Here is a 24,347-nt window from a genome sequence, read left to right on the forward strand (position 1 = left end):
TCGAAATTGCGAATATGAAGTCTTTTTAAAAAAAATACGGCCAAGGTGTTCTTTAAACACTGGAAAACGAACACAATTTGATGTCAATGTGTTTCCAATGCTCCGCATGTGTATGCACAAAATCCTAAACATTATTTCTATTTTCGGTTCAAAATTATTAACCATTTATTGTCACTCGAAAAAAACAGGTGCGGTTTCCATAGCACGGCCTTATGTGCTACACGGATAAAAAGACTCTGCTATTAATACTACTAGTACACCCACTACAACTCTTATCTGTTGTTCTGATGATGTTTCTGTCTTATCAATAGTAGAGGATAACAGCACACAATCTGACTACAGCATTGTATATTGCATGTAATACTTGATTTGCTGTATAGAGAAAACGGGTAATAAACAAAACTTCACTGGCGCTTCCCACAGCAAACGAAAATACCACTCGACGACAGTGACTTGTCTGCAGCAAGCAGAGAAGGCAGCTGGCGCTGGAGTCGCTGCCCCCCTCCAGAACAACAATACCCTTCTACGATTGGGTCACAGGAGCGGGAGGCAGAGCGCATGCAGCTAGCAGAGCAACAGGCAGCCAGCCGCTAACTGACTGCGGCAGAATGAAAGCCAGCTTACGTACCTGCAGGCGGCGCGCGTGACGCTGTCGCGCTCGCACTGACCTCCACCTCCCACCTGCAGCCGCTCTTACTGCGCTGCGCTTGCGAGACGCTGTTCGCTGTTCCAGTGGCGGGAGCGAAGCTACAAGGCGCAGCGCCGCACTGAAAGTTACGGCCAGGCCATTACTCTGGCACTCATGACAAAATCTTCTAGGTCGTCAGGCCACGTCACGTTCCTTTTCAAACTTCTTTACTGGTCGATGTTTCGACCCCTCTCCTGGGATCTTCTTCAGGATTTGTCTGATGCCCTTTAAGGCTGGACATTTTCGCGTTCACTTCAAAAGGCTATTTTCCCGCGCTTTCTCGGAATTATTAGGTGAAAAGCCTTTCGGCTGCTGTTGCTGGTTCGTTGTCATTGGGTATATACTGAAAGCAGGTACTGAAAGAAAGGGAGAATCGAAAGTATGATTCACAATGAGATTTTCACTCTGCAGCGAAATGTACGCTGATATGAAACCTCCTGGCAGATTAAAACTACGAGGCGGACCGAGTTCCAACTGGCAGAATTGAAGCTGTGACGGCGGGTTGTGAGTCGTGCTTGGGAAGCTCAGATAATGTCGGCTTGGTAGCTCAGCGTGTTCGGTCAGAGAGCTGGCTAAAAGCTGAGTGGCGAGATCGACAACGAACTTCGATGGATGTCATGTGACGTCCGCTACGACCAAATACAAGGAACTTTAACGATCAAAATAAAAAATAGAAGAAGATGGTAGAGCACTTGCCCGCGAAAGGCAAAGGTCCCGAGCTCGAGTCTCGGTCCGGCCCACAGTTTTATTCTACCAGGAAGTTTCATGAAAGTATTATTGTTTTCGTGACGCATTGGTTGTTTGCTGGTATCTGTTTGTGTTCCTAGCTCGCCCTAGGTGGGTGTTTACTTGCGTGACACCAAGTAGCCACGAAGACAGAAGCCGTAGCGGCCATCTCTGTTGAAATTGTGCTCATACTTCGTGATTTAGATTTATTTACGTTCTTAAAATACCGGGTGATCAAAAAGTCAGTATAAATTTGAAAACTGAATAAATCAGGGAATAATGTAAATAGAGAGGTACAAATTGACACACGTGCTTGGAATGACATGGGGTTTTATTAGAACCAAACAAATACAAAAGTTCACAAAATGTCCGACAGATGGCGATTCATCTGATCAGAATAGCAATAATTAGCATAACAAGGTAAGACAAAGCAAAGATGATGTTCTTTACAGGAAATGCTCAAATGTCCACCACCATTCCTCACCAAGAACTGTAGTCGAGGAATAATGTTGTGAACAGCACTGTAAAGCATGTCCAGAGTTATGGTGAGGCATTGGTGTCGGATGTTGTCTTTCAGCATCCCTAGAGATGTCGGTCGACCGCGATATATGTGCGACTTCAGGTAACCCCAAAGCCAAAAATCGCACGGACTGAGGTCTGGGGTCCTGTGAGGCCAAGCATGACGAAAGTGGAGGCTGAGCACACGATCATCACCAAACTATGCGCATCTGTCGCACATTTTGTGAACTTTTTTTTTTGTTCTAATAAAACCCCATGTCATTCCAAGCATGTTTGTCAATTTTTACCTCTCTATCTACATTATTCCGTGGTTAATTAAGTTTTATAATTTACACTGACTTTTAGATCAACCGGTACATATCCTGACCACATTATTGTTGGTGCTCCGCTACAGCTGATTTTGTTCGTGGTATTCAATGTGTTTTTATGCTGTCCATCCATTTTCGCAGATACATACTTAGTCACAGCCGCGCGTCACTTCATGTAGTGTGGAGGCGCCCTGGCACATCTGTTGTAGGTCGGAATAAATGTTTTTATCTGGCGCTGACTGACAAACATAGTCGTCAAACCATTCTTCCGTAGGATTCTCCGTATTCGGCTAGGTATTCCAGACAAATACTGTAACCTTACCGAATGTGCAGGAGGTCCCTCGTTCTTATTGTCTGTATTATTATTGTTGTTACTATTATAATTATTATAGCTTCATTTGAAGGTTCTATTAATGGAAACGTCAAAACCAACCTTTAATAGCAATTACGAGGACACTGGTCTGACACAGTGATTTTTATCCTGGGGTTCTTAAGAATGTTGCAAGCAGATGCCGATCCAGGATTCCATTCAAGGTTGAGGGGGAAGCGGGGTTGGGAGGAGGGTCTGATAAAATTTGTTCCTGTCCCCTCGCTCACTTTTAACGTGTCACAGACGTTTATGATTTAAATAATAATAATAATGAAATACTGAGACCAATAAAACACAATGGTGAATACAGAAACAAGTAATGAAAATATGTACAAGAAAACTGAACAGCTAAATGTAGCGATGAGATAACATATGATGACGTTTTACGCACATCTGATTCGAATAAATAAAAACGATATGTGGAAGAGAAATTTTGAACAGATCAACCGAAAATAACTCTCTGGTGCAAGTGACTCTAAGAAATGAGAAACGATCTGAAAGCGTTGAATATTAAAGAGGATGAAATTCTGAACAGAGATATGTATCGAAAGAAAGTTTTTGATTCCTCTTTCCAGAACAAAAGAAAAAAAGGAATACTGAAGCAAAGTGCTAAGACGCTCGGAAACAACAACACTCTCATCGAATGACATTATTGGAAAGAACAGAAATTACATCGGAAGGTAGTTGTTTACATGTTCTGTAAGCGGTCCAAAACGAATGTGTATAAATGGTTCCAATAGCTCTAAGCACTATGGGACTTAACATCTCAGGTCATCAGTCCCCTTTACTTAGAACTACTTAAGCCTAACTAACCTAAGTACATCTCTCACATCCATGCCCGAGGCAGGATTTGAACCTGCGACCGCAGCAGCGTGGTTCCGGACTGAAGCGCCTAGAACCGCTCGGCCACCGCGGCCGGCGAATGTGTATATACATGGGGTGGACAAAAATATGAAATCATCAAGAACACAACAAATTGCCAAGCCTAATAAAGTGTAGAAAACTCGTTGGAATTTAAAACAGCTTCTAGTCGTCTCGGGATGATTAAATACAGATCAGTATGCTTTTCAAGGAAGTCTTATATCATTCTTCCTACAAAATAGTGCTAAGTTGAGATAACGATGATGGGAGATGGATACCGATAACGCACCCCTCTCTCCAAAGTAGACCAAAGAACTCAGTAATATTGAGATCTCATGACTGTGGTGCCCAGGAAAGATCTGACAATTCATCCTCGTGCTCACAAAACCAGTCCTGGACGATGCGAGTTGTGTGAACAGCGTCCCTGACGTCTTGAAATACAGCGTCACCGTCGAGGAAAAAATATTGCACCAAGGGATAGATTTGATCAGCCAAAACAGTTAAGTCATCCTTGGCAGTAATGAGATTTTGCGGGGTAGCGACAGGGTCCATGGAATAACACGATATGGCTGCCCAAACCATCGCCTAGTCCTCACCTTGTTTCATTCTTGGGACGTAAACTCATCCGACCAAATGTTTTTTGTTTCATTGCTCCACAGTCCTGGTTTTATGCCTTCCGGCCCTGTATTTACAAGCGTCTGGAGCGCCCTTCGTGTTGTTTTTATGTCGACAGGATTCGCGAGTGCTACATTCAGTTCTGCAGTGACTTTTGTAGCTGTCGTTTATTTCCCCTTCCCCTTTCAATGAACGTACGTCGCAGTCACTCAACACTCACTTTGGTCCGCGCTGCGACTTAGCGGATGATGTTTGTCTGCTTTCCCTGTTCGCGGTATAATAAATCTTCGACCGGTGCCCTTGAACCTCCAAACATTTCGTCTACCTACATTACGGTAGCACCCACCATAAGAGCAGCAACGATTTGCCCACGTTAGAAATCACTTACTTCATAGCTCTGACATAATGCACTCACAACTACACGGAAGAATGTTGTGATGACAACTGACATATTGAGGTCATAGCACAGGTGCCGTTCGTAGTAAAATATATCACCTCCACCTGCAGCCTTAACTGGCATCTGCGTTTGTGTTCAAGCATTTATTTCTAGCGGTATTTCCATGTTTTGTCCACCCCATTTACATGCAATTTATTTACATAGGTAAGTACATCCAGCAAAATTTTCAGGAAAGTGTAACCCAGAGAAATACACCATCTACATCTACATCCATACTCCGCAAGCCACCTGACGGTGTGTGGCGGAGGGTACCTTGAGAACCTCTATCGCTTCTCCCTTCTATTCCAGTCTCGTATTGTTCGTGGAAAGAAAGATTGTCGGTATGCTTCTGTGTGGGCTCTAATCTCTCCGATTTTATCCTCATAGTCTCTTCGTGAGGTATATGTAGGAGGGAGCAATATACTGCTTGACTCTTCAACGAAAGACCGTACCGGGCTACTGAGCGTCTCTCTTGCAGAGTCTTCCACTGGAGTTTATCTGTCATCTCCGTAACGCTTTCGCGATTACTAAATTATCCTGTAACGAAGCGCGCTGCTCTCCGTTGGATCTTCTCTATCTCTTCTATCAACCCTATCTGGTACGGATCGCACACCGGTGAGGAGCAGTCAAGCAGTGGGCGAACAAGTGTACTGTAACCTACTTCCTTTGTTTTCGGGTTGCTTTTCCTTAGGATTCTTCCAATGAATTTCAGTCTGGCATCTGCTTTACCGACAATAAATTTTATATGGTCATTCCATTTTAAATCACTCCTAATGCCTGTTTCCAGATAATTTATGGAAATAACTGCTTCCAGTTGCTGGCCTGCTATATAGTAGCTAAATGATAAAGGATCTTTCTCTCTATGTATTCGCAGCACATTACACTTGTCTACATTGAGATTCAATTCCCATTCTGCTCTCCGTTGGATTTTCTCTATTTCTGCTATCAACCCTATCTTGTACGGATCGCACACCGGTAAGCAGCATACAAGCAGTGGACGAACAAGTGTACTGTAACCTACTTCCTTTGTTTTACATGCTTTAATTCGTTGCAGATCTTCGTGCATTTCAGTACAATTTTCCATTGTTACAACCTCTCGATATACTACAGCATCAGCCGCAAAAAGCCTCAGTGAACTTCCGATGTTATCCACAAGGTCATTTATATATATTGTGAATAGCAACGGTCCTACGACACTCCCCTGCGGCACACCTGAAATCACTGGTATTTCTGAAGACTTCTCTCCATTGAGAGTGACATGCTGCGTTCTGTTATCTAGGAACTCTTCAATCCAATCACGCAGTTGGTCTGATAGTCCATATATTCATACGTTCATTAAACGACTGTGGGGAACTGTATCAAACGCATTGCGGAAGTCAAGAAACACGGCATCAACTTGGGGATCCGTATTTAAGAAAAATATATTTATTTAAAACTATTTAATGGCACCAATCCCTCCCAGATCAGACTAACTCGTAATTCACACGATCTAAAATACTCATTCTGGCTCTAGCTCTTGACGCGACCGGAAGTACGAGTAGTATTTGTTGCTCCGAGAACACAGTAATTACACCATTGTTTATTGCTTTTTGTTCTGCCTTGTTGTGCTGTGCGTGATACAATTGTGCCCTTCTACCTAGTTTTTTGTGTAGTGGTATGTTAATTCGACTAATGTTCGTCGTTTTGTTCAGTACAGGTCAGTAATAACTGTTCAGCGTGCGCTTCATACTAGGTGTTTTGTTGATTCTTCTACAGCACACAACGCCAACACCCGCACCAGCGGCCGCTAACACCACAAACGAGCCACAGGCCGACACGCACAACACAAACACAACACAAGGTGGAATATTGGAAACACTATTCCCCCAGCATACGACCCAACAGATCCTCGCCAGGATCTTCTCGGTCATCACCACACTGTTCACACAGCTCATGTCTGCCCAACCCGGACAGTACTTGACTGCCATACAAACAGCTCTCACCACACTGTCCACATCCCTACATGGATAATACGCCACACCCGGCCCCCTTCGCAAACAACCAGACACTATCACAGATCCTGTTCTGGAATGCAGACGGGATCAACAACAAAAGGGCGGAACTTGCCGCGTTCATGGAGCGTAAGGGCATCCTTATCGCACTACTGAGCGAAACTAAACTCAAACCGCACAACCACCTAAACTTTATCAGCTACTGCGTCTATCGTACCGACCGACCGGACGGCTCTGGTTTCGGTGGAACGGCCATCATTATACACAAAGACATTGAACACATAAACATAGTGCTCCCTGAACTTGAAAAATTAGAGGCAACCGCCGTCAGGGTCAAGTTCAACGGAGCCTATACCACACTGGTGTCAGTATACAACAGTCCTAAGAACATTGTGACACGCGACATCAGCACTATACTCAACATATCACCGCGCGTAATAGCCGCTGGGGATCTTAACGCGAAACACCCAGACTGGAATTCACGTATACGAAACTCCAACGGCAAAAAACTATACGAACACGCGCTAGGACGAAACTACATTACACTAGCGCCGACCGAACCGACGCACATTCCCTACCGGAGGGGACACAGGCCAGACGTATTAGACATGGCCCTCATCAAGGGCATAACAACGACACTCAACGTTGCTGTTGAAAACGATCTGCCCTCAAATCACCAACCTGTTATGCTATACATTGAAGAAACACTGCAGCACATTGACCAACGCAGGATGCTCGACTACAAGCGCGCGAATTGGACATTGTTCAAGGAAACGCTCGACAGTCACATCCCACCTACCCACGCAATTAATGAGACAGCCCAAATAGATGATGCTGTTGAAACCCTTACTAACGCCGTCCAAGACGCAATAGCCGGCACCATACCAATCCGCACACCACAACAATACAGTGCTGCCCTGCCCCAGGAGATCCTGGGCCTTATCTCAATGAGGAACCACCTCAGGAGGTATTGGCAGCGTACCAGGCGCCAGCACTTCAAACGGCACATTAACAGGCTCCAGGGAATAATCCGGGACAAAATACAAACATTTAAAACACAACAGTGGGACCAAAAACTCGCAGGGCTAGACACCACGCGACCTGGCGTGTGGCAGATGGCCCGACACTTCACCAGGGAGAAACACTACACACCCACGCTACAAGGGCCCGACGGACCGGCATATTCTGCGGAAGAAAAAGCTGAACTGATGGCCCTCACACTTGCAGCGTCATTCACACCGAACATGGATCCGTCAGATCTAGCGTTCACACTTGCAACAGACCAGGAGGTCACTCGCATCCTGGCCCAACCAGCGCGCAACAACATCCGCCAGGCTAGCACAGCTGAAGTGAAATGGGCCATCATGCATACCACTGCTAGGAAGGCCCCTGGTCACGATGGCATTCAAAACCGTGTCCTCCAGGAGTTCACGGATAAAGCAATAGACTATCTCACGCACATCACGAATGCCATACTCAAACACCAACACTTCCCCGCCTTTTGGAAGACGGCCAAGGTCCTGATGTTCAGGAAGCCGGGGAAAGACCACTCCCTCCCACAAAATTACCGACCCATCAGCCTGCTGAGCGCGCTCAGCAAGATTGTTGAGAAGGTAATACTAAAACGACTCACTAGGCACTGCATTACAAATGACACCCTGAGGCCGGAGCAATTCGGCTTCAGGAATCACCACTCGACAACACAACAACTCCTCCGCGTCGTCGAATACATCACACACGGATACAACATGAACAAAGCAACTGGTGCGGTGTTCCTGGACATCGAGAAGGCTTTCGATCGTCTATGGCACAACGGCCTCATACGCAAACTAAACAACGCAGGGTTCCCCGACGGGCTCGTACGTCTCATACACTCATATCTCACGGACAGGAGTTTCAACACTGACGTGCAGGGCAAACAATCAACACGACATGGTATACAGGCAGGGGTACCCCAAGGAAGCATCCTAGGGCCCTTACTGTTTAACCTCTACATTAACGACCTCCCAGATACACATAACACGACGATGGCAATCTACGCGGATGACACTGCCATCCTAGCGCAAGATTGGAAGCCGTCTAACATTAACTCACGACTACAGACCGCACTCAGAACGGCAGAGCCCTGGTTGGTGAAGTGGCGTGTTAGAGTAAACGTCGACAAGTGCGATGCCGTTCTGTTCACCAGAAGACAGAAACTACTGCGCAAACATCAACACTGCAATCAAATAACACTACACGCACGCCCAATACGTTTCCGAGAGAAGGTCAAATACCTCGGTGTCTGGCTGGACCGGAAACTACTCTGGGGGGACCACATCCAACACGTGACCAACAAAGCAAACGCGAGGCTCAAACAACTCTACCCTATGCTTAACAGGCGTAGCACACTGAATAGGAGGGTGTCCAGGTCCATGTACACCACACTTATCAGACCTCTGATGACGTATGCTGCTCCCGTCTGGGGATACGCTGCGCCCACACGTGTGCGCCGTCTGCAGCTCATACAGAACAAAGCACTCAGAATCATAAGCAACGCTCCGCGCTACACGCGCACCGCGGACCTTCACCGGGAATATCGGCTAGATACCATCTTGCAGGTATTCCAAAAACTCTCCACACGACTATACAGAAACACGAGACACTCGCGTAACCCGTTTATCCTTTCTCTGGGTAACTACGACCACAACCATAGATGGAAACATAATAGACCAAAAACACTATTAGCACGAAACTGAACATCTATGGTCCATAGCACGCTAACATGACAGTGCTGGCGAGCCCCTGCAACTCAGCTACTACTGGCAACCCCAGATGCTTAACCCGCCGAAATACCGGCAATCGCAGGGAAACCGTACTGCACACAGCACGCAAACCAGCCACACACACACCCCACACTGTGAGCTGATCTATGACCGATCGCCCACTAATATATGATGACAATGTAATGTTTCAGGGACGCAGCAGCAGCAGATCCTGGAACGAGCGCCAGCAACGACAACGGTAACGATGCACGATACCTCGCACTAACATAACCACACCTTGCATGCGCTGTCGCAGCTAGTAATCCGCTACTGCCCTTACTACCCGTCCTACTATCGCAGAGGTTTTTTTCCCTTGGCGCTTGCCTTGGCACTTTTTTCCCTCTGCCCTTAAAAACCGCTACCCTTCAATCGCTTTCGACCACTTCTATCTCCTGATGGACCATGTAAATGAGTAATCTTACCCAGACGCATGGATAACATCACAGCCTGCATCCTGTGACTCCTGATTCTAAAACTAACGTGTTATACGGAGGTGACAGTAGAACTTTTGGTTTGGTCACCACGTTGGTGCGGGCGTGGAGGGGCCCCATCCTATATGAAAAACAGCACAGAGCATTAGATGATGGCATGAACAATTCCGAGAAACAGGTCGTTTGTGTAAAGGGACTCTCCAAAACTTAGTATGTTTTGTACAGTCTCAGAGGAAAAGTTGCATGCTCTTTTTTTTCTGAGAACACTGTTACAGGAAGCACATATCTCGATATGCTTGAGAATTTTCTTTTCCCACAGTTGGAGACTGATTCGAACGACTTCCTTTTCCAACAGGATGGGGCACCGCCACACTGTCATCTGGAAATGCGGGAATTTTTAAATCAAACGATTATCTCCGATGAATTTGTCGCCCTGGACCGAATGATTCAGCCTTACATTATTGACCTCCAAGGTCACCAGACTTGACTGTATGTGATTATTCCTTGTGGGGGTTTCTAAAAGACTCTGTTCATGTGCCATCGTTACCAACAACAATGAATGAACTGAGACACTGCATAACAGCTGTGGAAGCTGTAACTCAAGACATGTTCGCTGCAGAGTAGAACAATTAGAATACAGCATTGACATACGCCGTGCATCTTAAGGGGGCATACTGAAGACCTATGAAAAGGTATGAAAAAAAAATTGAGTTTCCCGTTCATCAAAAAACAAAATTCATTGTATATGTTTACCAGTTTCAGAAATATAGACGGGCCAAATCAAATTATTCTTTTTGATAAACCTTGTATTGGATTTTGGTTATTTTTTTGAATTCTGTAACGGAAGACAGAATTGTCAGGAAATTTGGTAACCACGTTGAACTTGTTCATAGAGACGGCACAAAAGGGAAAGTGTCCATCAGGAGTGCTGATTTTACATCAAGATCTGTTCAAGTATTAAATATACCTACTAGGGTAGACAATGCGAAAATAAATATGCCCTTTCTAAGTACGGTGGTGTTAAAGAATTATTTAATGAAATAAGGCCCAAGTAATACAAGCTGCAGTGCTTTTATGGCGTTCGTTCTGTTGAGATGGAAGTGAAGGACAACATCTAATCACATATGTGTGACTACGGCAGTGGCGGATAGAGAAAAACCTCAAGGAGGGGGCGCTAAAGATATCTTGAGCTACCTTTACTTTCACCGTAATAAAAAATAATCAAGTCACATGCAAAGTTACAGTTTTATTTAAACTGATTATACACATATACACACATCAAAAAAAGTTTTGCCTCACCCTGGTTCCCAGAATTCCTGAAGATAGACGTTGACTGTGGATATTGTATCACAGACACAGTCTCTTTGACTGTTGAGAGATGTCACTAAACTCGTCCAAAGACGTGAACAACCATACATGAGCAGTGCCTATTAGACGAAGGGGGTCCGACAGCCGATCAGTTCCAGTCATTCCACCAGCAACGAGGTACGGTCAATACTGCGGTTCGACCGCGTTCGCATTATTACTTTGTGCCAGGAAGGGTTCTCAACAACGGAAGTGTCCAGGCGTCTCGGAGTGCACCAAAGAGACGTTGTTCGGACATTGAGGAGATAAAGAGAGACAGGGACTGTCGATGACATGCCTCGCTCATGCCGCCCAAGGGCTACTACTGCAGTGGATGACCGCTACCTACGGTACTGCAGTGGATGACCGCTACCTGCGGATTATGGCTCAGATGAACCCTGACATGTTCTATAATGCTTTTCATGCAGCCACAGGACGCCGTGTTACTACTCAAACTGTACGCAATAGGCTTCGTGTTACTCAACTTCATTCCCGACGTCCATGGAGAGGTCCATCTTTGCAACCACGACACCATGCAGCGCGGTATAGATGAGCCCAACAACTTGCCGAATGGACCGCTCAAGATTGGCATCACGTTCTTTTCACCGATGAGTGTCGCATATGCCTTCAATCAGACAATCGTCGGAGACGTATTTGGAGGCAACCCTGTCAGGCTGAACGCCTTACACACACTGTCAACCGAGTGCAGCAAGGTGGAGGTTCCCTGCTGTTTTGGGGTGGTATTATGTAGGGCCGACGTACGCCGCTGGTGGTCATGGAAGACGCCGCAACGGCTGTAAGATACGTGACTGCCATCTTCCGACCGACAGTGCAACCATATCGGCAGTACATTGGCGAGGCATTCGTCTTCATGGACGACAATTTGCGCCCCCATCGTGCACATCTTGAGAATGACTTCCTTCAAGATAACGACATCGCTCGACTAGAGTGGCCAGCATGTTCTCCAGACATGAGCCCGATCAAACATGCCTGGGCTATATTGAAAAGGGCTGTTTATGGACGACGTGACCCACCAACCACTCTGAGGGGTCTACGCCTAATCGCCGTTGAGGAGTGGGACAATCTGGACCAACAGTGCCTTGATGAACTTGTGGTATAGTATGCCACGGCAATAAAAAGGGTGTAAATGATGTTTATGTTAATCTCTATTCCAATTTTCCGTACAGGTTTCGGAACTCTCGGAACCGAGGTGATGCAAAACTTTTTGTGATGTGTGTACAAGACAATGCCATCTTATGATATTAAAAAGTTACAGTTGTAGTTCTCTTCCTTAAATGGTGAATTCTATGCGCCTATTCTTCCCGGAAAATTGGTTAATTACATTGACAATAGAACAATCTATGTCAGGGTGAGTGTTCAACAGAGCTAAGCCACTTCGTCACTCCTCCTTCATTGTCGACCTCAGCCACGTTTTTGTACGCCGCTGCGTATCGAATGTTCTCTGTACAAGAAAACTCTAAAATATTCGCGACTTTTCTCGAACAATCGAACAAGTGCCAGACGGAATAACGTATCGAGATCACTAGCATGGCAGCGAATTTTCTCTTATATATGTGTTAGCTATCTATGTGCCAGACAGAAACGCATATAATGCGATGACGCGGACGCCCCCCATATGTATCCGCCACTGGACTATGGTTGCAAAGCACATGTTATACGTACCAGTCAACTCCAACTTGCAGTGAATCAGGTCATTTTCTTCCTGTGAGAGTTATGTGCTAGACAAGAAAAGACCTATTGAACTCACTGATGATTATTCGGATAATGAAACCTCCCCTAAATCGCCTGCTGTTCCTAAACAAAACCATATGACGAAGGCTTATTGGACCAAGCAGATGAAATGCAAATGGATGAAATGCAATTGGATTTTGTGGAGTGCAATTATATATCCCGGTCATTGACGGTACTAGAAAAGATAAATGATAATAGCGAGACGACAGGAGTCACGCTTCAAGGGACAACACGAACAGCTGTTTGCGACGAATGCCAGCTGATTCGTCACGAGAAGTTAGAGGAAGTGGTTGACACATAACAATCCCAACCCAGTGCATCACAGCAAGCTGTAGTAGAGGGTAAATATGAGAAGCTGTTTATTCAACAACTGACTAAAATCTAATCACTACCAGAAGCGTCACCACAAGTTGCCTTCGAAGGAAAACAAGAGGCAATGTATGTTAAACAACCAGCCATGCAACAGCACCGCCACCGAGTGTTTGCAAGTCGAAAGGACATACGGCATCGAAAGACCTCCGCTGACGTAGGAACAAACCACAACTAAAGCTTACCATCTCCGGCAGCCAAGCGAATCCAATGTCCGAGACGTCTACAATATTATGTAGAACGAGGGGCAGATGAGCTTTCCGGCTACTTGACCAGCAACTCCGCCGCACTAACAAATAAAGTGTAAATACTTAACAAATTAGCAACTTGTTAGGAAACTTGATAAAGACTTCACTAAATTACAGTTTAAAACGAATTCCATTTGACCTCCAGTAGTGAAAAAGTTATTGATGATACAGATCCTAAGTAATAATCTCGTGGTGCAAGCGTACTCCATTACAATGATAAACAGGAATAAAATGCGATCAGAAATAATAAGCACCTCTCAAAGAACTTTTGCGTGACTCTTGTGCCGTGCCACGATCGCCGGCTTTAACCCCTATGGGCTACTTCTTGTAGGGTCGTATGAATAGCCTAATTTATGAGACACCTGTAGAGACAGGGGAAGATCTGCCAGCACGAGTTCTGGCCGCTGCACAAGACATTGAAGAGACACCAGGTGGGATGGAGAGAGTGTACCAGACATGCTTCGGAGGTACAATGTGTGCAATAACTTTGGTGGTCGCCACATCGAGCCGCTGTTGCGCTGCATCGGTACGTTGCGGTTGATGCCGTAGATGATGGGTTCTTGCTGTTGTCGACTAATGTAAACCATAAGGTGTAAGTTGTAATGCAAATGCGTAAGTAATAACGGAACGAGTCAGTATTCTTTTCAAATGGATTACAGCAATTGTACTGGGTCACGACTAAGAACATTCCTCACGTGTGTTGGATGAGATAATCATCTGCATTGCAACTGTCGTAGAACGGAAACGATACGTTTCCGGATATGAGTTCCTATTCAAAATGTTATGTATTCACTACCCTCTACATGTCCTAGAAGTTTGTAACGGTAATTTCCGACCATCCTGTATCTTTCCGCGCGAGCTTTGATTTCCCTTATTTTATCATTGTGATCGTTTCTCCCTATATAGGTCGGTGTCAACAAAATATTTTTTCATTCGGAGGAGAGAGTTGGTAATTGGGAGAGCGTGAAAAGATTTCTCCGCAACGAAAAAAGCCTTTGTTTTAATGATGTCATCACAAATCCTGTATCATTTCAGTGACACTCCCTCTCCCATTTCGCGATAATACAAAAAGTGCTGCCCTTCTTTGAACTTTTTCCATCTACCGTAGGCTCAAAGATGCATAGTAAACAAAATATCCCACGTTGACGAGTACAGCCAGTTCCTGTAGCACACGCCACAAAATTTATATTTAACAAAATTCGCGAATCTCTGTACTTAAAGCACAAATAATTCCAGTGAATTTGCATGATCGCTGTAGGATGCTGAATTGTATCAATTAATCTGCACAACCGACTCATCTTTTTAAAAACAAATGGAATGTAAATTTCTCCCTTTTAAAAGAACAAGACTTAAATGACGAAATAACTTAAGCGTACTCAACCAACCTGTGGTCGATAGATAAGCACCCAACATTGTTAGACTGGCAGATTAAGAATGCCAAACCAATCTTACAAAGAGTTTTGATAGGTACAGTGTCCAAAAGGACAGGCACCTGAAGAGTACTATGGAATTTTATTACAAATTGCTAAGAGACCTGTTCGAACAAGCAAAAGTGTACACCATTCGGCTACCGAACATCAATAAAATTATAGCGAACTCACTCATCAGTAAGAGGCAGCAAATGGAAGGCCTTGAAATCAATTCAAAAGCAAAGTTAATATCAGAGAATGAACAATGCCTTTATACAACTTCCTTAGACAAGCAAAGAACAGAAGAAGAGCTTTAATCGGTGAAATCCAAGCAACATTGTATGTAGAACTATAAAAAAAGAGTCTTTCACCTTGACTACCAAACTGATTAACCAGCAAACTATCACTGAGCACATGGATATAATCTCTATAACCTCAGTGACTAGGATCAAATGTGCTCTGATGTTCATTGATTTTTCATTAAGTATTTGACTGTGTGAACCACCAATTCCTAATCAAAACAATGAAAAAATGAGTTTACACCAAAGAACTGTTAATGTGATAAAGAATATTGTGACTGGTTTAAATGCCCAAATAGCAGTAAACTGTTAAACATTTAAGCCAGATCATTCCAGACAGTGTCCCGACAACATGGAGTGTCAAGGTGTTGCGTGACTCTTAGAATCAGGTGTGTAACGCTAATCAAGCCCAAGTGAGTCGTTGAATTCATAATAGTATTGGAAAGTTTTGTATTTGGTTTTAATGAATAATTGTGCTGTATCTAGAAATTAAACATAAAAATTAATATTTCTTTTAAATGTCATTTGTTATAATAGAAATTTTTTTTTAAATATTAGTGAGACGGTGTCTCGTGAAATTTTGTGCATTGGAAGGCTGTCGCTGTGAGGAAAAGTTTGGAAAGCTCTAATCTAGACGGATACAAATACGGCGTTGATGGGCTATGGTAGCAGACGACAGACTTGAGTGCCTTTGGTAACAGCACGACATTGCCTGCAGCGCCTGTCCTGGAAGCGTGACCATATCGGTTCGACCCTAGATGAATGGAAAACCGTGGCCTCGTCAGATGAGTTCTGATTTCAGTTGGTAAGAACTGATGGTTGGGTTCGAGCGTGAGGCAGACCCCACGAAGCCATGATCCAAGTTGACAACAAGGCACTGTGCAAGCTGGTGGTGGCTCCATAATGGTGTGGGCTGTGTTTACAGGGAATGGATTTGGCCCTCTGTCCAACTGAATCGATCATTGGCCTGAAATGATTATGTTCAGCTACTTGGAGACCATCTAGAGTCATTTATGGACTTCATGTTCCCAAACAATAATGGAATTTGTATGGATGACAGTGGGCCACGGTGGGGGCTACTGTTGTTCACAAATGGTTTGAAGAACATTATTGTCACTTCAAGTGAATGATTCGGCCACCCTGATCGTCTGGCATAGGACGCAATGGAGAGGTCAGTTAATGCACAAAATTCTCCACTGGTCTGACATTCTCAACTATAGACGGCTATAGAGGGAGCATGGATCAATATTTCTGCAGGGGAGTTCCAACAACTTGTGGAGTACACGCTGCTATGAAATGGAAATGGAAATGCTATGTGGCTAGGGCCTCCTGTCGGGTAGACCATTCGCCTGGTGCAAGTCTTTCGAGTTGACGCCTCTTCGGCGATTTGCGTGTCGATGGGGATGAAATGATGACGACAAGGACAACACAACACCCAGTCCCTGAGTGGAGAAAATCTCCGACCCAGCTGGGAATCGAACTGGGGCCGTTAGGCATGACATTCAGTCGTGCTGACCACTCAACTACCAGGGGCGGACTGCTTTGAAATGCTTACTAGATTTGAAGGACAGATCCAGTAGACTGGTGAGGCTGGCATTGAAACTCAGTGAATTTAAGTACAAAGTAATTCACAAATGAGGGAAGAAACGCTGAAATGCAGACGGATTGAGCATAAAAGTAGCAATAGTACAGACACTAGGTCAGGACCTTGAGGAATGGCAGACAACACAGAGTGCCGATGAAGAACGTAAACAGTTTGGCAAACAGCAACAGTTCAGCTTGCATGCTGGTCTCTTGTGTAGAGACACGTAATTAGGGCTACATGTGATAATGCCAGTAAAGTTAAAGGAGGAAGTGTTAAATGAAATGAACTATCATGTGTTTTCTGGCCATAGGGGCTATAGAGAGACGAATGGGAAGTGTGGTGGAAGAATACTGGTGGAAAGGAAGGAACAATTATGTCGATCAGTACGTAAGGAATTGTATTAAGTGTGCGCAGCATTAGGATTTGAATCGAAAACAGATGGTTCTACAAAGATAGCCGGAGGCAACAGAACCGTTTATTTTATGGGGGTAGACGTGTTAGGACCGTTCAACCGGAAACTGGGAGATAATCTTTATGTACTGACCGCAATAGATCACGTATCGTATTACATCAAGATGAGGCCAGGGCGGGACCTGTTCAAGTTTGGAGTACCGGAGACAATAACTGTGGACCAAGGGGCAAGCTTTGTGTCAGACCTAACGAAGGAGTTGTCTCGAAGTAAAACCTTAAGAACGAGTCCACTTCATCCTCAAACTGACAGAAGAATGGAGCAAATTCATTTGGCAATTGGAAAAATGATTAGTTATCACGTGTACAGACATCATTCACACTGGGACACATATTTGTCCTTTGTAGTGAGTGTGTACGACTCCAAAGTTCACACTAGCACCGGATTGTCCTCATTCGAGGTTGCATATGTGAAGAAAATGAACTTGTCATTCGACATGATTAGGCAGAAGGGCAGAAGCTGAGATCTGTCTGAGAATCTGTGAGAAAAAAAAGGAAGTATGTAACTAAGCACAACGAGCAAATACCAATCTGCTGGGAAAACAGCAATGAAGCGAGTGGGTAAGTTACCGCAATACAGTGTAGGCCAATGTGTAATACCATCAAATGTCTATACGCTAGAGGGGTTAACGAAGAAGTGCGTTACACGTTCCCAGGGCCTATATCAAGTAATCGAGACTACGTCACAAATATAAAACTACATTTACCAACAAGGTCAACCACTGTGCAGGGGAGGGCTGTCAGCAGCACGATCCGCCGCTCTTCAGCCGAGTGACATGACAACTAATACAAGAAGAAAACGTTAATATAAGGCGATAAAAAAAGTGGGACATAAAACAGAGTAGGGGAGATAATGGAGGTAAAAATACACTGACATGGAAACGTTCATGGGGCGACAACTGAAAAAGTCGACATAAAGTTAAAAAAACACAGTTGGCGATTCGTAGAACACTAAAAAGACACAGAAGTCATACGCGCAGGTTAAAGTTGGCCACAGTATTAAAAACACTCCAGAACAACACACTTTTAAACCACTTGGAGCACACACGATGAAGAATAAAACTGCCAGGTGGGACCTGACGAGGGAGAGGCCTGAGAGGATGGAAAAGGAGGGGAGAGCAAGGTGCAGCAGGGGAGGGGGTGGGAGTAGGGGCGTCAGCGGGTGCACAAGAGGCCACAGACTGTCACTACCATATGGGCATCCTTTATACGTTTTTACGTCTGAGCACTACACCATGGAGTTTTACATTATTTTATTTTGTTATTTTGGACCACATATGTAAATAGTGCGATTAGTTCTTACATCAGATTTATACATGACTTGTAATAGCTCTCATATTTTGCTATTTAACCCTTGCTTATATTTGGCAACTAAACAATACTCAGTAACTCACAGCTCACTAACTCCATCTGCTGTGAAATGCGGATACTTGGCGCACGCCTCACAAGGGAAACTCATCATCGCAACCCCTCAGATTTAGTGGTAAGATGGTCCAATGGATAGCCCGTCAAAAACTGAACACAGATCAAGCATGAAAACAGGAAGAAGGTGCACTGAACTGTGAAGAAAAAAGCGAAACTGAAACGGTGAACTGTCCAAATTCAACCTGCACAACCTCGAGCATAAAGGCAGAAACACGTGGTGTTGATGTGTGGTCATGGTGTTGGACAGAAAAAAGGGAGATTCGTGTTCAACTCTCTCTAATGACCCCGTTTATCACAAAATTATAAACTGTCCGTCTGATGGCTGACGTGTTTGTTCTCCTTTTGTAGTCTTGTCAATTGTCTTACTATACATTGTTTATAGAATATAAGTCATGTGGGAAGAATATATTACCGTCGCTATTAAATGTAATGAATAGTGAGAGCAGGTAATATGCTGCATAGACCTCTCACAGAAATGAAAACAACAAATAAACGGGTGTGAACTATGTTACAACCAAGGACTTCAAGAGTCAAAACTTCCAATAAGGAACGCAAGAGTAATAACATGTGGTACTTGTGTACAACAAATAGTAGGTACGTACGTCTGGAGGTCCCTCCGTTACACCTCGCTGTTGCGAATAGACGTTACACCACGATGTGGACACTAAACTGAATACAGTGAACATACCCGTCAATGACCGGACGGACAGTTCATGATTTTAGGAGGAAAAGAATCCTCGAAGGGGATTCGAACATGGATATCCTCCTCCTTCGCAGTCAAACACCGACACCACGTAACTACGACGTTGTGGTTCTTCAGATCTACTCGATGTTGCAGATATAGAGCTCGAACTGTTCATTGTTTCTATTTTGCTTTTTTCCCGATTTCGAACACCTTCTTCCTATTTTCATGCATGATCTGTCTTCAGTCTTCGACGGGCTGTCGACTGAGGCATCTTACCACTAAATCTTCCCTTGTCAGTGTATTCCCGTGCCCCGTACCGTGTACATAGCCCGGACATGAGAGGACTATACCTCCGACACGTTTACTTGGCGCCCGATCTCTGCAAGCGTGATCCTGTTTTGCATTCACTACACTACACCACATGTCTCAACAAGACAATCTGTTATTTTCTTTTATCCGTCTATTTCATGGCATGTAAAATATACATTTATAACAAAACCGGTCACTGAGTGTGACTTTTTCGACTGTATTCTGTTCTGTTATAAAAGACACCGCACAATATTTCCAGATTTTTGAAGAGGACATTTATCTGCTGGGACATTCTATATGCTCGGTATCCCATGTACCTAACACCATCTAATAATCAATAAGTCATTTTAGAGAAAGAGGAGCAGGGCTCTGCAGATGATTTGTTAAATGCACTGGATAATCGCGTAGAACCTACGATTCTCTAGCGCTTCTAAAGACACGCATGCTATTCTTTCGCTGCGCTACAGTGCTGAGAGTGTTCATATATAAATCAAGGTATATATTTTATTTATTCGTAGTGTTTTAATACATAATATTTGTTCAGTGTAATTTTAGTGAACAGATGTATTTTATAATGGTTTTAAATTAATTACTGCCTAAGTATGAAGTTGTGTTGCCGAAGCAATATGGACGAAGTAGCAGTCTCCTCGAAAGATACAAACATATCAGACTGTAAATGTGTGCTGGGAAGTTTGCGGAAACAACCAGTTGGAGGATTTAGTTTTGAGGAGGAAAGTGACGATACGAAAGGGGGGTGGTCTACACCAAATCCTCACATGTAGATACAGTAACTAAAAATTGTGACAGATATTTTCTCTTGCAAATAGTTACGTGGCTGTAGGAAGAAACACAAAAAGTGTACTGCTGGCCATGTGGTTTGTTCTTTTCCGATGCGTTGTAGATAAAAAAATGACGTGAGTGACATGAACAATTTCAACTTAAGGAAAAGGCACGAAAATTCAAAGAACCGTATTTCATATGTACGGACACTCATTAAATTTGGCAGTACAAGCATAGATTTTTGTTTGAACAATGCCTTGATATTAAATGTTCAGAAGCATAACTAACAAGTGAGGAAAAGTAGACACAATGTGAGCTAACTGATATCACGTTTTCTAGCTACATAAGAACTTCCTTTCAGAGACGACGATGAAACAGAGGATAGCGTTAGTTCGAGCAATAATGTTCAACTGTTACACTTAACGGCACAAACACATGAATGTTTGTCAAATCATATGCAGACCTCGAATGTTTTTCTATATATCTCAAGTAAAGTACAGAATGACCCCATAGATTGCTAAAGTCATTCGTACAGAAATTTCGAAAGAACTGAGAGAAAAGCCGTTTGTTGCAGTTATGATGGATGAAGAGATAGATATTTCAAGCAATTCCCAACTTTTACTGATGATGATATTTGGTTTGTGAGGCGCTCAACTCCTCCATCATCAGCGCCCGAACTTCCAACTGTTTTGCGATATATGTTATCCACTGGTGAAATGCGTGAGAAGTGTTTTTGGATCTGTTGATGTCAGTGATAACAAAATTGCTGACAGCTTACAGGAGCATCTGGTTCGCTGCATAAGTGAATTTTATTGTGGTAGAAAACTCGTAGCTCAGACATAAGATGGTTGTGCACTCATAAACTGATTTTAGTACTGCAACATATTTTGCAGAAAAGTTCTGGTTTTTCCTCCTTTTTCTCCAAATCGCCTAAAGTACAGATTTAGAAATGGCTGTTAGTCGAACTTTCACTAACATTAATGAATGATTTAAAGCTAATTCATTGTCATTAAATTTTGAAAAGGCACGCTACATGCAGTTCAGAACCTGTAAGAGATTTCCTTCCAGCGTGTGTATAACATATGAAGACATTCCTATTGTAGAAGCTGAAAGTTTTAAATTTCTGACATGTCCGAAAGAACAAACACCATATCCATATAAGTATATAGTTATGGCAACACCTGCCATGACCTTCTTCTTCTGTGCGGATGCACACATATTCCCCGAACTCTTACGGGACTTGGTAAGAATGTCATCCACGGGTAATGAGTGTGCTGGGGTGGGACACTACGAATGTAGTTTGTGGACATACAAGGTGAGAATGTGGGTCTCGCGGGATGCGTGCGCGGGATAGTCCCTGAAGTCGCGCTATCGTCTGTGCCCTCGGTGGCTCAGCTGGATAGAGCATCTGCTATAATAGTAGGAGATCCCTGTTTCGGGGACTTTGCGTGTACGCAAGTCCTGTTTTACACAATTTTTGGGTAAATACACTCCTGGAAATGGAAAAAAGAACACATTGACACCGGTGTGTCAGACCAACCATACTTGCTCCGGACACTGCGAGAGGGCTGTACAAGCAATGATCACACGCACGGCACAGCGGACACACCAGGAACCGCGGTGTTGGCCGTCGAATGGCGCTAGCTGTGCAGCATTTGTGCACCGCCGCCGTCAGTGTCAGCCAGTTTGCCGTGGCATACGGAGCTCCATTGCAGTCTTTAACACTGGTAGCATGCCGCGACAGCGTGGACGCGAACCGTATGTGCAGTTGACGGACTTTGAGCGAGGGCGTATAGTGGGCATGCGGGAGGCCGGGTGGACGTACCGCCGAATTGCTCAACACGTGGGGCGTGAGGTCTCCACAGTACATCGATGTTGTCGCCAGTGGTCGGCGGAAGGTGCACGTGCCCGTCGACCTGGGACCGGACCGCAGCGACGCACGGATGCACGCCAAGACCGTAGGATCCTACGCAGTGCCGTAGGGGACCGCACCGCCACTTCCCAGCAAATTAGGGACACTGTTGCTCCTGGGGTATCGGCGAGGACCATTCGCAACCGTCTCCATGAAGCTGGGCTACGGTCCCGCACACACCGTTAGGCCGTCTTCCCCTCACGCCCCAACATCGTGCAGCCCGCCTCCAGTGGTGTTGCGACACGCGTGAATGGAGGGACGAATGGAGACGTGCCGTCGTCAGCGATGAGAGTCGCCTCTGCCTTGGTGCCAATGATGGTCGTATGCGTGTTTGGCGCCGTGCAGGTGAGCGCCACAATCAGGACTGCATACGACCGAGGCACACAGGGCCAACACCCGGCATCATGGTTTGGGGAGCGATCTCATACACTGGCCGTACACCTCTGGTGATCGTCGAGGGGACACTGAATAGTGCACGGTACATGCAAACCGTCATCGAACCCATCGTTCTACCATTCCTAGACCGGAAAGGGAACTTGCTGTTCCAACAGGACAATGCACGTCCGCATGTATCCCGTGCCACCCAACGTGCTCTAGAAGGTGTAAGTCAACTACCTTGGCCAGTAAGATCTCCGGATCTGTCACCGATTGAGCATGTTTGGGACTGGATGAAGCGTCGTCTCACGCGGTCTGCACGTCCAGCACGAACGCTGGTCCAACTGAGGCGCCAGGTGGAAATGGCATGGCAAGCCGTTCTACAGGACTACATCCAGCATCTCTACGATTGTCTCCATGGGAGAATAGCAGCCTGCATTGCTGCGAAAGGTTGATATACACTGTACTAGTGCCGACATTGTGCATGCTCTGTTGCCTGTGTCTATGTGCCTGTGGTTCTGTCAGTGTGATCATGTGATGTATCTGACCCCAGGAATGTGACAATAAAATTTCCCCTTCCTGGGACAATGAATTCACGGTGTTCTTATTTCAATTTCCAGGAGTGTACATTTGAATGTGGCGCATACAATTTAGAGCCTTCATATGCTTTTGAGCACTCTGTAAAGTATTTTGAACAATTTACATTATTTTTTTCCATAAATACTTTTGAATATGGAGCAAACTATTCAGAGCGTTCGGATACTTTTTAGCACCTTTAAAGTGCTTTGAAATTCTACAAGTCATAACCTTTACGTACTTTTTTTTGTTGAGTATGGCGCCTTGTAAAGTACCTGGAATTACTGCAGTTTCACTCTGTACGTATTTTTTTAGATAAATAGTTTTGAATAAAGCACAAAAAATCAGAGCGTTCAGATATCTTTTAGCACTCTGCACAGAACTGTAAAGTACAATAAGTTACACCCTTTACTTAATTTTTTTGGCAAACAGTTTTGAATAACGTGCAAAAAATCGTAATCTTTTAATGATAAAAAGTATATAAAGTGATTTTTTCCCTCCCAGTTCTCCTTCTCTATATCATATTGAAAAGAGGGAGATGGAATTCACTGATGCGGCAGAATTTTAGTTGCACACATATTTTATAATGTTGGAAATGCTGTTAGAGAGATTAATTTTGAACATCGCACAAAAATTGAGGTGTATGTGTGAGGGGGAGGGGCGGTGGTGCGTGAGTGCGATCTTATGAAAGTTTTGATAAATAATCGAATAGCACCATCTTGTCTTGTGATGTAAGTGGTTGTTTCATTTTTATGAATGTTAACAATTTTCTTTTAATTCCCAACATACTACCCGGTATTTTTAGATCTCCTTCCATCCGTTATCCTTGATTTTTAAAATTCGCATCATCTTTAATTTTTAAATTTCCCACCACCTGCCATCTTTAATTTTTTAATTTCCTACCATTTCTCATCTTGATGATGACAAACAGTCTAGGTAACTGATGATGTAATATGTGCATATGTAAGATCACTGATGATGTCATGTGACAGACATAATCACGTGATGACCTTGAAAGTCAAATAAGATCAAAGCGTGCCGAAGTTACCACAGCATTCCTAC

General features: G+C 44.3%; 1 protein-coding gene across 1 annotated transcript in view; it reads right to left on the reverse strand.

Moving 5' to 3' along the window:
- Positions 1 to 689, reverse strand: part of LOC126299163 (solute carrier family 28 member 3-like) — a 407,308-nt gene extending 406,619 nt beyond the window's left edge. Inside the window, exon 1 of the mRNA XM_049990926.1 lies at positions 629 to 689. The gene's annotated coding sequence lies outside the window, so the exon portion shown is untranslated. The remainder of the gene's footprint in view (positions 1 to 628) is intronic.
- Positions 690 to 24,347: the final 23,658 nt, after the last annotated feature.

Source organism: Schistocerca gregaria, chromosome X (assembly GCF_023897955.1).
Source record: "Schistocerca gregaria isolate iqSchGreg1 chromosome X, iqSchGreg1.2, whole genome shotgun sequence".
NCBI classification, from domain to species: domain Eukaryota; kingdom Metazoa; phylum Arthropoda; class Insecta; order Orthoptera; family Acrididae; genus Schistocerca; species Schistocerca gregaria.